Raw genomic sequence first — 15648 nt, 5'->3', positions numbered from 1 at the left:
GTCCTCGTCATCAAATCCTGACACCAGCTTTGAATTTTGAATACCACCAGCACTGACCTCTTCAAAGGGATTGTATTTCCATTTTCCAACTTTCCAAAGAACAATAGCAAGATGACATTTGAGTAGATTCAATCCTTTCAGTATTATTCAAAATGCACTTTGCTCGTATGTATGAATATACGAATATTCCGGATAAAAGCCTTTAATTCTATTTAAAGGGAAAATGCTATTACAGCCCCGGTCTTTAGTAACAAAAAAAAATGCAAAAGCAAACCGAATTTTTCGAATTTCCGAAAAATTGCCGGCGTTCGCTAAAAATCCCGGGAAACCCACAATTTAGTGACTGATTATTCTAATTTTTTTAGTCCACTCTCTCCAGTTATTGAAATTTTACTTTGGTCAGACAGCATTCGGTACAAATTCCATGAGAAGCCAACGGAAAAATCCGGAGCAATGAATAGTCCCCCGAAAAAACCGCAACTTCTCAGTCATTAGTCATCAAAATTACTCATCAAAAACAAGACACCGCTTGTTATCACCACTTCCATCATAATCATTTTGGAATTTTCCACACCGTCCAATGATTAATTAAAAAAGACCTTTTTGAGTGACTGGTATAATGACCGGACAGTTGAAGCTTTTTTGGAAGACCACGAATGTACCCCCAGGTTCATTCACCCGTATCGGCTGTTTAAAAATTTGAAAACCCGGTAGTCGGCTAGTGTTAGGTCTTGGAGAAAAAATTGAATGACACTGTAGGGGCTGGTGATCTGATATGATACACACACCGAAGAGGTTTGACGGCACTTCACTGACTGACGCCTTGACGGCGACCCAGCGTCCAGACGATTACTTACGCAACGACCAAACGAACAAAGTCAACCCCCCGAGGTACGACACACCGCGTCAAAACGACGTCGACGTCGCCGACATCCCGCAAGCTTCTAATGATACTCAACAGAGTCAATGGGCGAGAGAGGTGAGGCAGAGTCTGCCAATGATCACCGACTCTGCCAATAACCAGTGAGAACTGGGGTGGATCACGTAATTATTACACTGAAAGAAAAATCCACGTGATACCCCTAAAATCGATCTTATCGTATTCGATTTTACCCCCTCAACTCCCTTGACATTCGATAGGTTCTAGGTTCTAGGTTCTAGGTTCTTGGTTCTAGGTTCTGATCCGGAGACATGTCACATTTCTATTCTTTTTCCCCTCTCTCCACATTCATTCTATAAAACCTTCATTTATTATTAAATTCGCTGAAGTCTCTGTAATATCATCGATTTTTCGTCAACTGTACTGTGAGTGCAATAGTCGATAAAATTATCTAATCGTCATTCTGATACCCCTTTCGAAATTAATATTTTCAATTGAAAGATGTTCTTCAGTGAAATTTCAGTCAGTGAAATTGTATCAATAACAATGTGAAAAAAAAAATTAAAACGCCGAAAAAAATTCAGGCAATGTTTGTCAACAATCTGCCCTCGAGTTACTCTCCAACTAATATCCAAAAAGATCGATATAACATGGAGAGAATACAGATAGTATGTTTTATTCAATCGTATGACTGTTGACGTAATAGGTTGCAATATCGCGACAGAGTTGTACACTCAGGCACAATCTAAATTTACTATTTTATCCGGCAAGACGGTATAAATACCGAACACGTGGGCCAATCGAGAAATAACGATCGAAATTCTGTATTCAGATGTAAGGAGTATGCATCGTGATACGTGTCGCCTATCGATACATCGAACAATGAATAAATTATCTACGGAAGAATTCCGGAATTGTACGTTATCTAAATGAGTGGAGAATTTGCGCTACTCGATTTTATTCGTCTGGCTGTGTATGTTTACATATGTCAGACGCGATAACTTGTGTATATAAAAGGATTCTAAAGCGCAGGCTTGGCGAAACTATTCCGATGATAACTAAGTCTGATTCCCAAAAATCTCGTTCCATTATCGCGACCCAGGAAACTTCCCACGAGCACGTCACCTGAAATTTCTACACATTAAATTTCAATTTGGTTGAATACGAATGTGAAATTGCATCAAGAAATGAGTTCTTGCATAAGAGACTTTAATTAACAATTCATTGAGAACCATATTGATTGTTCATGGCATTAATAAAAATAAAACTGTACGAAGAAAAAATATGGAAGGATTTATTATCAGTAATTAGAAATATATAGACCAATTTATCCATTATTAAGATAATTAGAGGAAATATCGATTTCTTGGGGAGTTAACGAGTGGGTAGATGAGAATTTTTATCTGAAAGAATTGGGTAGTGTTCATGTATAATAAATATCAGTGGCGTTCCATGAAATAGCTATTCCCTAAAAAGTATTTCGATATCGCGTACATTGATGTCCCCGCAGAGACTGAATGAAGAATTCACTGATATGATGCATGTACAGTTCCAACATTTTAAGGGATAAATAAATTTCACTGCTCATCCCCCATGACTTTAAGTGGAATCATAAATTATTACCACCAACTCGGTTCGAGGGGGTATTTTTGTTTCTGTACAGCACTCGCTCCTCCCGGTAGTTAGGGACGTGGTTTGAAGAGTAATGCGATATTCGTGAACATTTTAACTAACCAACTAATTAGCTCATTCATCAAGTATATTGACTCGACTCATGCATATCTAAGAATACCTCGGTGTGGATCAATTCACCGGAAAAATAAACACACCGATAAGGGATAAACAGTGAATGAGAACGCAGTGCTTACTGATAACGAAAAGTAAATAGTAACAGATATTACGCTATTCATCTCTACGAGGGGCTGTATTTATTCTCCTCCCGTTAATCAGTATCTCGGAGCCGTTCAATTTATTCTCATCAAAGCCCAAGCCTCATTTGACCTCAGGTTATTCCTATATCTGCATTATTTAACAAACTAAATTTTCATTTTGTTTTGCAAACAATACGAAATATTAGCGGAATCTGGACGATCTACGGAAACTGGAAAAAATTGGAGAGCCGATGATTTTAGGTAAAACTTTTTCATTAATTTCAATAATTTCAATAATTACAGTGGGAACTCTTTTTCTAGGTGACTAGATGTTCTATTTGAATTTGTTTAAGTGCTTATTAATCGACTGATAATTGCGGATGTAGAGAAATAAAAACCAAGTTTCAGAGCAATTCTCGTGAATTAGTCTGGTTAACGCTGTTTCACCATGTGTTGCAGCAGTGGAATGAAAATAGGAAGTGGTGAACAAAGCATAATTATCACGGAACTATCACCTTCGACTGCATCATGCTCACTCAAAATTTTTCATCACTGAACAGGCGAAAACCACTGTAAACACTGAGTATGAGCTTTTATCTTGTCCCTCTCCATCCAGCTGTGTTTCCCATCATGCCATCACAGATTTCCACGTCGGGTAATGTATAAGTTGAGGAAATGTGTATCGAGTTGAGTATTCTCTCCGCACCTTTTCGGTCTGATGCACAAAAACTAAGTTATAATTAATGAGTGGAAAGGGCGGAATGAGGGAGTAAGCTGTATTTTGGAACCGAGGCCGAGGCAACTTTGACGCTTTATAATCTGTACCAAGTGTTCATTGCCTTTGTGAAATAACCAAGAGTTAATTACTTTATGTATTGTGCCTATCCTCCCGGGACTTAACAGCTTTTAATTCGTCGTTTTGGCATTGAATTTGAGGACTCTTGACGAAAGCCTGAAAATACTTTGAAGTGAGAAAATCGATGTCGCGTCGGGTACACCTAAAGATATAATTATTTTCTACGTGAAAGCTGCACTAAAGACAAAGGGAATATTGTCATGGTAATTTAAACGGTCAATTCTGCAGATAAATTATTGACTTTTAACCCAGAAAAAAAAACAATTCTTTTTATTATGTATTCATAATTTAATGTTATTTAATATCAACATCAGAATTAATCTGTACTGTAATACGAAATCATCATTTAATATAAATAATAAATATCCAATCGATGAGTGGTAATTTCAGTGGAAATAACAAATAATATCTCGGGCCAGTAATTCAACCTAGAAATTTCCAGAAAGTCGATTTGTGGGGAAAATATCTGAGAGAATAATATATGACTAATTATTTAGACTGATACCTGCCGTGAATTTTTCATTGGAATATTAAAGGAAAAGGCCAATAATGATTTATAATGATTTATTTGAACATTTAAAATGGAATTTCCTCGCACATAAAGACTCAACTGGCGTCTCCTGATGCTATTTTTAATTGGATCCAATCCTTCATGCCCTCGCCGGCTATAAAAATAATATTGACCACAAACTATAGATGTTATCGCCGTCGTTTTGCCGGTGGAAAGGCCCACATAATAATTTTCCGTAAAAATATGAAAAATCGGTGTAAAAAAGCATGGGGTTATGACCACAACAGGTGTATCCTGTAGCCGAATAAAGCGCACGTGTGTCCAAAACTTGAACACGCCAATTCTTCACGTTCTTATTAATCTCTTCTTCAACTGAAACTCCGAAAAACCTGAGACTTTTTATAATTCTTCATAGAACTTTGCGCCCGTGTAGTTATCACTCAGCACACGTATCCTTTCCCCTTGTCGTGGGATAATTGAAATTTTTATCAATTCATATTTAAACTCCTCAAAGATAATTACTCTCGCGATCAAAAATCCAGTCTAGACCGGGAAATTTTTTTTTTCTACTCCACCGAAAAATCGTCGCGGAATATCTCGTTTTTCTCGTCATACTTTAGTGCCCGTAGCTCTCTTAATTATTTTTCTGTCTCTAGTGGCGCGTCGCTTTTTACGTTTCATGAACTGTTATTCATCCACCGGGTATTTTACACTCTCATTTTTTTTTATTCCACACTTTTTTCCCTTTTATTCTCTTCCGGCTAAACGAATGAGCGATTACACACGAAATTTCGCAGGTGTAATGGAAATATTTATATCGCGAATATTCCCCAAAACTCACACCTCTGTGCATTAAGAAATTATATTAATATTTAATTAATGCCTAATTAATCAGTCATATCAATGTATTTTTGTATTACACCAATGATATTTACTATTTCAAAATAAAATTTTTTCAAGACCGAAAAATAATCATTCGTTATTGATAAAATATTTTCTTCTCTGTGTCAATTCGCTAATTAAATTAATTGAATTAACAATAAAATACTCGGAATTTTAAATGGATTTCAGATAAAAATGGTGAATCACTGGCGGATATGAACTCGTCACATTTGTCTCAACATTTTAATGACTTATTATTTCTCCTAATGAAGACTCAAAGTCATCAATTATCACTCAATTTCCAATGGAGGAGTATTTCACGTATCAATTGCAATACGACCAGTTATCCATATGATTGGTATTGATAAACGTGTCTACCGCAAAATTGACAATGCTGAATGCGTAGTAGGATTAATCCACTTGGAAGCGCTAAATCGTTCGCGCATCCCAAATCCCATGAATGGTCATTAAGGTCACGCAAGGACACAGAAACAGAGGCCCTTAGAAATGTCAGGATGGATCAGTGTGTATCACGCTGTGAATCATTGGATGCATTGTAAAGCTGTTTGAAAGCATTCTAGATGTCACTTGTGCTGTCCAATGCATGTGATTTACAAACAATTAAGTTATGTGACCTCGTTTGCTGTACACGAGTTTAGGGGTTGCTGGGGTAAAAACACGTTAATGGTTACACTGATACTGGATTTATAATTCATTCTGACGCAAGCCATAAATGATTCTGACAATATTTGCATAATCTGCTTTAGTCACGAATTACGGGAGGAGCAAAAAGTTTTTCTGTTCAATTCCACTCTGCAGGTAGAACTGATGGATTTTTTTTATCAGCGATTATTTGTCATTCTACTGGACATTCGGATCATTCCAAAAAACTCAAACTACCGTAATGCAAAAAGACTTGATGAGAACATTAATCAAAATCATTGATTTGTGTATTTATTGAAAACTAAAGCAGAATTTTATATTTGGAATAACCAACAAAGATCTCTTTGGTAATAAAAGAATTTTATTCTACTCGCATAACAGATTGTTCTTAATGAGTTCAATAGAATCATGACGCCCCTATTATAAACGAAATCGATACTGATGGTATTGTACCACTGACAGTACTTGATTAAACTCTGCCATGCATTAGCACATGTCACGCTTCCAATTGATCGATCTCATTGATTCTGACACACAGCGATCTTGTCTTAAAATATACCGATGCAGATTGTTCGAATTGAGAAGGCTATTTCAATCGTCCATTGATCCGATAAACTCGAATTTATCAGGATGCAGACACACCCGCATTACGAAAATTCTCTGGAACAACTTCTCTTGGTTAGACATCCGGCAGTATTTTTCACTGGTTTCTCGCATGAATTTATCAATCCACCTCTTCTGAACATCTACCCGGATCGAGATTAATCGAGGTAGTCGAAGTTGGTTCAGTGTTACAAGTACATTTTCGGCACCCTGCACGTAATTAATGGAGCCCACAACTTCCGCATGTTCTCTTACCCCAGTACTTTGGTACACACAGATTCTTCGGGGATATTAATGTTGAAAAAAACCGCAAATTGAAAATTCTTTGTCGTTGGGTAAAATTCCCCAACACAACAAGGGGGCGAATTTCAGATGGGTACGTTCAAATATTGATACTCAAGAAATTCACAGGCACTAAATTGATTAAATTTGGGAGAGATATAATAGTATTCCAGAGAGATGAAAAGTCAGAACAAATTTCGAAACAGTTGAGAGAAAATAAATATCGCTCCGCATTTAATTTTTCGATGTTTGTTATCCTCGAGAGTTTCATCAAATTGAATTAAAAATCAGTTTCCTCCCTTACAAATTGGAAAAAAAAATAACTTTCATGTTTCTCTCGCGTCTGAGGGTTTCGTTTTAATTTAAATCGCGAATAAATTTGAAATAATCGAGCGTTGGTCATCGAAAAAATTCAATTCCGAAGAAATGAATCATCAGCATGAAACGTCGACTTGCGTAAGTTGCCTCGCGCGATATCCACGAAGAAATCCGCGAAAAAATGCAAACCCCCGTGAGCTAAATGAATTAAAGAAATAAAGAGAGTAAAAAAAAATGATTCCAGTCATCCGAATCTCAAATTTCCAATACAATTAATTCTCTCTTGCCCATTCGATTGGAATTGCCCAAGGCAACGTGACACAGGAGTCAGCAAAACATGTTCGTCATATATGTACTAGTTTCATATGCAACTGTGACATGTATTAAATTGGCCAGGTAACTGACAGACTGTTATTAAATTTCTGCAATAACCCATCCAACTTCTTGGGAATGAAACTAAAGTCGGATCAATGACGCCAACAATTCCGTCATTGTTCCACGCAATCACGTGACACATCATTGAGAATAAATTTTCCCAACTCCAGTGGTTCCGTTGGATCTTTTTATTGTTCAGCAATCATTGAAATTCATGAACCTTGTAATATATACCGTAGTGTAAACCAGGCAACCCGACGAGTTTATGTATACAGTCTCGCGAACGAGAAGCATCTGTCTGCGATTTATATATAGACATATATACATGTACAATCTACATATGTATAGGTGAAACATGACACAGCTACGTGGGGGCAGTGGAAATTTCCACTCCCGCGTGGCCACACTTTAGTGAATTCGCATCAATACCATTGGCTTAACGAATGGCCCAAATATCCCACTGGCATTTTCTTTTGTTTATTATCACGTGAATTCTTAACATTAAATAACACCATCCAACAATACAACGAGTTTTAAATATCGCGATTGTACATGTCTGAATCCCAATAATTCAAAATTTTCGAAAATTGAAAGGATCATCTTTCTCATTTATTTTATAGAAATAGTAATAGAGATTTTTATTTTAAAAATAAAGGCAATTCGTGTCTATTTTTTAAATAATCACTCAGAATACTTTTGCATTCATTATTCTATCATGTTTAGCCTGTTTTTTTATTTTAATTATTGATTTTCAGACATGCGTCATTGAATGTCTTTCGATTCATGACCAGAAAATCAAAAATCTTGAATGAAACGGAAGAAAACGACAGAAATACGGACTACAGTCGCATTTTATCCACAGATATGTATGAAATCCCTTCGTCCGCGTGAGTTCTCTTGATTAAATAGTACAATAGTACAATAAGACTTTCCTCGGGACAAAATTCGATCACCGATTCAATGGAATTATATTTGTTTAACCGGGCGAACTAAAATGTTGAGGAGATCTCATTGATGTCCATGAACTTATATAAAAAATATACTATACAGAATAACAGAATAACACATCAAATGATTACTCACCATTATGATGAAACACTGCCACGACGGCACAAGATCAATTGAAAACAATAAAAATAGTATTGTGCTCCGACTGAACCCACCATCCAATAGGTTTCAATTCTTTAAATAATCCAATAACTATTCATCTCCCATTGAATAATTGACTATGCACCTTTTATTTCTGGCTAATTGCCACAATCCGTTGTTCACGAATATGTAGACAATATATTTACAATAATATATCACGATAATGCCTTTGGTTTTCCATTAACCTCATAAATTGATATTTATACTCAATTTTCCAATAATCCAGTCTCATGTACCTAAAAAAGAATCTGCAAAAGGATTCAGTGACTATGCATTTGTCTTTAATCAGGTGCACGGTAGTTTAATATATATATTTTTTTAGCGCTGACCTTCTGTTATAATAAAGAGGGCGTTTGGTAAATGAAAACATCAATCACGTTTCAATCACAATAAAAGATCAATTCATTGCGTCCATTAAGCACTTTCTCCAACCTTTTTCAATGGACAGATCCTTTTCAGCTTTATTGAGCGTCTTCGCGAAAAATCCTTCTTTCATTGAACTATCAACTGGAAAATTATAATGGTTTTGCAGGGTTTCAAGTGGAGATAATTAGCTAATGCATTTTTCATGGGGCTTTTTTCCAGGTAGATGATTCTACGGAGACAAATTTTTATTGTTGAGATATCAATGGGGATTAATACTTACATATTTCTTCCGAATACTTAAATTTTACGTAATGACTTTTCTCTGATATTTATCATTTTGTTGTTTGTGTTGCCGATAAACCGCCTCTGCTTCACCATATGACCTCCTGTCAATCTAGCCTGAATAATCGAAAATACGAAGATAATTAGAGGGAGTGAGTGCCAGAATTAACTTGGAATTCAGATGGAGTTATTCATGAGCTCTGATAAGCCTTTCTAATTCCCCGCATACAAAATATATTCAAATTTAATAATAAAGAAGTCAACATTGTCGATTCACGAATTCATGACATTCATTCTCAATGCTCCACCAGAAATCCGAACTTTGAACAATAAAATTCTGTAATTCCTCACAAACAAAATCCATTTGGATTGAAATGTTTATTAGTGAGTAATGGAATTAATGATGTTGTCAATTAACAAATCCATGGACAGAAGTTAATGATGGAAGATGGAATCGTCTCGGTTCAGGAATATTGTATTTCCCGTAGAATGGAGGGTATCATAGTCTAGGGAATTCTGAAGTGTTTGTAGGGTCAACAGGATCGGTCACGGCTGAGAATAAAAGATCGTTTTAAATGTCACTCCTCACTCGTGGGTGTCCCTGGTGCTTATTGATCTTAATTCCTTTTTATCATGTCAAATGAATAGCGTGTGGCTGACAGGGCACGAAACTAACGCGCGTGCCAATGATCGTCAGTTAAAATTGGAATAATTCACTGGGGGAATATTATCCGCGTGAAAATTATTAGCCACGGCATTTCATTTCTAATATCAAGTACGGGGAAAATTGAATTTCGTACTTACACTCATCGGATACAAACTGCTGGATTGCGTCTGCCCCTCGGAAATTTCGTTGGCCACCTAGCCAACAATTACGGTAGCCATGCACAAATTAGCTCGCAAGATCTACAACCAAAATAAATGAGAAACTATTATTACAATAAATAATGAGATAAAGTATCAATGAGTGCACTCATGAGACGATTTATCGATTATCAACAGGAACTAATCAATACTCGTTAACTGCATTTCAAATTTGTGACTAAAACGATTTTTATAGCAACACTCCATTCTACCTTTTTACTATTAAAATTACTGAACAATTTCGTGGCAATGGAAACTATGGCTTAATCAAATTAATTAAATCTGAACGAAGCCAAACACCTTTGGTTTAATGAATTGAAGAATAAATTGAACAAAGTTGATGAGAAAAAATCCAGGGAAGATGTTCATTCGTTGATAATAGAGATGCTGCCCTATTAGTGTGAAGAGGACAAATCTATTTATGTAATCACTAGAATAGAGAAAAAAAATTACGCAGAGGAGATTCTCTTCGTGCACTTTTCTACTACAACACCCACGCATTAGCTATACATAGGAAAATAGATCCCTTGTTCATTCTATGAACTTCATCTAGTTATTTTCCTCCTAGATTCAGTATTAAAATACCTCGGGTTGAGCTGCCATTATTGACGTCACTACGACATTACGCGAGTAAATCGGCAGTTTATGAACATTACACATTCACAAGAATGATTGATTTCCCAGATGTTGATTTTTTCCAAAAACCATTTAAAAATATACCCCGCCAGCATTAAAATTTGGACGCAGAGAAAAACAGCTTTTCAATGTAAAAAAAACGATTTGTTGAAAATGATTTGCATTCTGCAATTTTTATCATCAAATCCAACAATTAATTTTCTCGATCATTGAAAATTATGTGCAGAAAAAAATACGAATGTTCGGTGAATTTCGCAATACAGATTTTCATAATTTCGGGGATAAATTCAGGCGAAAGTGCTCATCCTATATTACGCAGTGATGATAAAGAAAATATCAACACCACAAAAATCAATACACGTATTACCCATCGATGAGTCATGCAGCACTTGCTCAAACCGCAGTAACATCGCCTGTGTATTTTACCCAACTCCCAGAAAAAAAAGAACAAGTTAACATGGGCATTGAACTTTGTGTTACCAAATGCCCACAAATTCTTATTATTAATTAGCACACGGCTAACGAGTCAACGATAACGGAAATTTACTGAGCAGTGACGTACAATGGGATTGGCCAAACGGCAGTCGATTAATTTGCAAAATCGATCGGTACTTTCTCAGAACGAAGTGCACAAGTGGATGAAAAGAAAAAAAACTGCATTGGGAGAGTGTTGTATAGCCATGCTGTTTTTGCAGTGTTGCCGGTTGGATATTCGTTCTGTGCCATCCACTCGAATTTTTTTTTTCGAATTTCAACTGAGAGTAGATCATACGAGTGATTCAAGTTCAATTACAACGTTATTTTGTTATTAAATGAAAGTCTTCCAAGTACATCTTAATTACGCGATTGATATTCCAATAATGACCAGTGAAATTGCGAGAAAAATTCCAATTTATTATAATTCACCAATTCCCAATGAATTAATTGATCCACTACTATGTAATTATGAAATTCATCAGCAATTATTATCTCGACGGAAAAACAAATTCTCTAAATTCCCCTCCTCGGGGGTAATCAATCAAAAAATCGGCAATCGATTGAAACGGAATATCTTCAGCTAAATAAATTCCATCCAAAATCTACAAAACAAATCACCGAGGAAAAAAATAACGTGTCCGAAATAAATTTCTTTCTGCCAAGCAAATGCACCGGTCACAAGTAAATGTACATGGATATTTACATTTGAAACGTGTGGATTTTCTCGGAGTTGGTAAATTTACTTAGCAAAAGTAATGATATTTCTGAGTAAAGTTTTTCACCGCGCAATTTGAAACTTCTCGAAGCGTCAGGAACTGATCGATGCAGAAATAAAACTCGAATTTTCCACAATCACTCAGCAAACTGCACTGCAATACTTAACGACATAGTGGATAGTGCATCTACCTAGGTCAGTCATTTATGTATTCAGTAGACTTGGTCTAATGTCTCGTCGTCTGACGTAGCAGAATCGTTTGCCGGTGTTGTAAACCAAAAAATCGATATTCTCAGCTCTACCTCCACGACTTCCAATCAACCTCAGGACTGGTAGTGGTAGTTACGGTTCAGTTACACTCTCCCAGTCTTTTAACTCGTGAAATATATGCTTTTCCATTTATCCGTTCACCTCAAGTGCTGGGAGTGATGTGGAGAGTTGTTGTGTACGAATTGGCCATGTCCATGTGGTTGCACAAAGAATAATCTCGGAATGCGCAAGGACGGACGTAAAAATGTTAATACTGAAAACACCTGTAATAGATTCTCCATATACACCTTATAATTTGCCGCTCAATCTCTTGGAATGTTTCATTATATTATCGACAATGAGAAAAATTAATGGGTCCGATCGATATTCATTTTTCCAGAGCTTACTCTCAATATACACTCAACTATTTATTTATTTATTTATTTATATCACGAATTATTCCCATATTATGAAATCTGGTTTCATTAAAAATTCCCGGAATTCCGTGAATATATAAATATTTATTTGTAATGTATCACTATATCAATTATTGTTATAAAAAATCTTCTTTTATGCCTCTAAATATTTTGGAATTCTATTGAATTTTGAGTGAAGCCTGCCCATGATATTTTTTTCTCTAACAGCGCAAATTTACTTGGCAGAGATAATTTTTTTTTTCTCTGTGTCATGTTTATATAGTCTGAGACAGTTGGCTACTGTTACCTCAGTATTTTTCCTCAGTTATTAATACTATTGTCAACGTTCAGACAAGTTCAGGGTCGATACTACAGCGGTCACAGGGCCTCGCCCCATTTTACCCACATCTTCCTGATCGTAATTTAAACTCGAGTAATCACTTTATTGCCACATCAATTGAATCATCGAGTGAGTGGAGCAATAGGGGAAGAGTATTTTTATCATCCATGGGTGGAATGATTAATCACAATGAGCATTATGAAAATTACAAAAAATAATTAACGGAAATGAAATGGCAACTGGAAGCAACTGCTTCTCCACTGCCCAACATTTTTGACTGCACGCCCCCGGAATTGATGAATATCATTGATTAATTAATTCGTTAGCAGGGAGGGAAAAATTGGGGTCTTTGAATTTAGGATTTAGCACTAGATTTGTATTATCCGGTGTAAGCCTGACCTAAGGTTGAGACAAAGTCCATGCAACACAAGTGGAAGTGTAAACTGTTTCATAAGACTGCGTGAATGAGTTGTGATGTGGATACTGTCATGGTCATTTACCAAGAAGTAAGATTAACTCGCAATCCTCTGATATGATTAGGCGAGAACAATTATGAGGAATAAGTATAACAATGTTCTTGAAAATGTATTACTGCTCGTTTGAAATCGTAGTTTTTAATTGCTTCTCTTCGCGTGTGAAGAACTAAAAAAATTATTCACTCAAATCTACGATTACATACTGCTAAATGATTTTTTTTTCTTTGCATTGACTGAAATTATTTTTTAAGAATATCTCTCTGTAAATTCTCGAGACCGTGAGAAAAATCAGTGGAAAAATGAATTGTTCTGCAGTCATTGATAAAATTCAAAACAATTGGCTATCAGAGTAATTTCACTCAACATCGCAATAAAATCTCCCGAAATGTTTCCGCCTTGTCAATTCGAGGAAACAATATTTTGAATTCAGCCATTTTTAACATTCCACTTTTAGCGACGATTTCCTCAATTCAACAAAATATTTCCTCTACACATGTACAACTATTCGCGAATCCGGAATTCTCTGCATTCCAGTCATAACACGATACATAATTAGGTCTGGTTCACCATCAATAATCGATGACGTTGAATTGACACACTTTAGGCCGGAGACCTTCGATCGCTTTTTATCGCAAATTCAACAAAAGTGACGCACTGCAGACACTCCACGGTGAAGTGTTATCAGTGTTGGTGGTATTGGTACCGTAACAAGTTCAGGCCACCATTGAACACTAGCTCCATGATCGTGTCGCTTGGTTGTCCCCGGCAACAATATAACAAAAAAGACCGAACCGACAGAACAAAAAAATCGGCGGTGACGAAAAAAAAAAACGTCCTTTTAATCCCACACAAACTGAAATTGAATCAGTCCGTTTCTCGCATGATTTCACGTGCATTCGTGGTCACAGTTCAAAAATTTATAACACGAGTGGTGCATACCGAAGAAGTTGGGAATCCCAGGCGTCAAGTTTAAATCACAAAAGTTACGGTACAACTCCATTCCCAGACTCAAAAGAAGAATCCCCCGCGAAATACTAATGCATCTCCCAAATGATAGCGAGAAAAACTCGTAACAATCCCCAGTACAGACAACCAAATGAAATTGAAATGGAAAAATAAGAAAATTGGAGGTCTTGATGAAGTCCACCCACAGTCAACGCGTTATCCCACCAAAGAACACCGCATGTTCCAGAAATAAACCCTAAACACGTCACTAGACGATCCGTATTTTGCTAGTGCCTATTTTAAATTTCCAGCTAAAACCACATTATCCCCAATTCGTCCTCATTCCTCTCCACTCAGTCCCCAACTTATTATTATCCCAATAAACAATAATAAAATAATAAAAAGCAGTTACCTCTTTTTTGTTCCAACGGGAGTTGCCCAACGATATCGATTATATGATACGATCTGCCGAATGAAGTCCTTTACCGTCAGCAATGTGGGAAATTAATGGTCGAGGGACAGATCCGGAAAACTCAAGGAAATCAGGAAATCAGTTATTTCTGATTTATCAGCCTCGTGTCTAACCTCAACCACAATACCAGCGATACCCAAATTATGCTCCACTGAAATGGCTCCTTTTGATTGAGTCCTCCTGGCCAGTGCTACAGGGGAAAAGGCCCTTATGTTTACACCAGTAAGACAGCAATCACTGGGTTGACGATAACCATCTGACTTGTCGATGTCTCACCGACAGAAGGCCGACTTATACTGGCCCCCTTTTCTAACTGGAGGCTCTATGTATACCGTACAGAAGGCCTAACCGAGAGACAGCCAATGTTTATGTGTATTGGTTATCGTGTGTGAAACGGAACATTTTAGTCCAGACACACCATTCAAAATGAATTTTCACTGTGTTGGTGTATTCCGTGTACAATGCCGATGAGCAACAGTGGGGGGTATAACAATGAGAGTTACACACTTGCATGTACGATGAAAAGACTCAAAAGTTTGAGATTTTCGAGATGAATATTATTTGCTGCTACCCTATTCTCCGAACTTGGGGTAAGATGCCTCTAGAGGGGTGCATTCTCCTTCTTCGGGATTAATTGATGGAGTATGGGGTTGATTAATGAGCTTAATTGGAATTGAGAGAATAGAGTTTTAGAATTATATTGACGATAAAATGTCAAGTGAAGTTTCCACACTTGCTGTGTATGAGTTATGTAAATTTCGCTTGTGTAATCACTGTTTAGCATTTTCGCGTTTTTCTTGTTCTTTTTGCTTTGGGTACTTGTCACTTGGGTTGTAATTGTTCGGAGGTTCGATGGGTGATTGTACAGTGCAATACCTATATAGTCGCACAGTGGTAAAACAGTTTTGCTGGGTGATACGCGAGTCGCGAAAAGTTCGCGAAAAATCAATGGAACTGTTCGAATTCTCAGACCGGAGTTTTGGCAAGCGAAATGGTCTCGGCCAAAGTTTCGATTGGGCA

The 15648-nt window shown here is 36.7% G+C and overlaps 1 protein-coding gene across 11 annotated transcripts in view; it reads right to left on the bottom strand.

The window, feature by feature from the left end:
• Positions 1 to 14932, bottom strand: part of Mdr49 (Multi drug resistance 49) — a 33712-nt gene extending 18780 nt beyond the window's left edge. For 4 of the 11 annotated variants that reach the window (XM_011310479.1, XM_011310473.1, XM_011310476.1 and 1 more), the window contains exon 1: positions 679 to 833. The gene's annotated coding sequence lies outside the window, so the exon portion shown is untranslated. The other 7 variants (XM_011310468.1, XM_011310478.1, XM_011310472.1 and 4 more) reach the window with 5 other exon arrangements.
• Between the last annotated feature and the right edge of the window lie 716 nt (positions 14933 to 15648).

Source organism: Fopius arisanus, unplaced genomic scaffold (assembly GCF_000806365.1).
Source record: "Fopius arisanus strain USDA-PBARC FA_bdor unplaced genomic scaffold, ASM80636v1 scaffold00076, whole genome shotgun sequence".
Lineage (NCBI taxonomy): Eukaryota > Metazoa > Arthropoda > Insecta > Hymenoptera > Braconidae > Fopius > Fopius arisanus.
The sequence above is the reverse complement of the archived record's forward strand: the minus strand, read 5'-3'. Positions and strand labels throughout refer to the sequence as shown.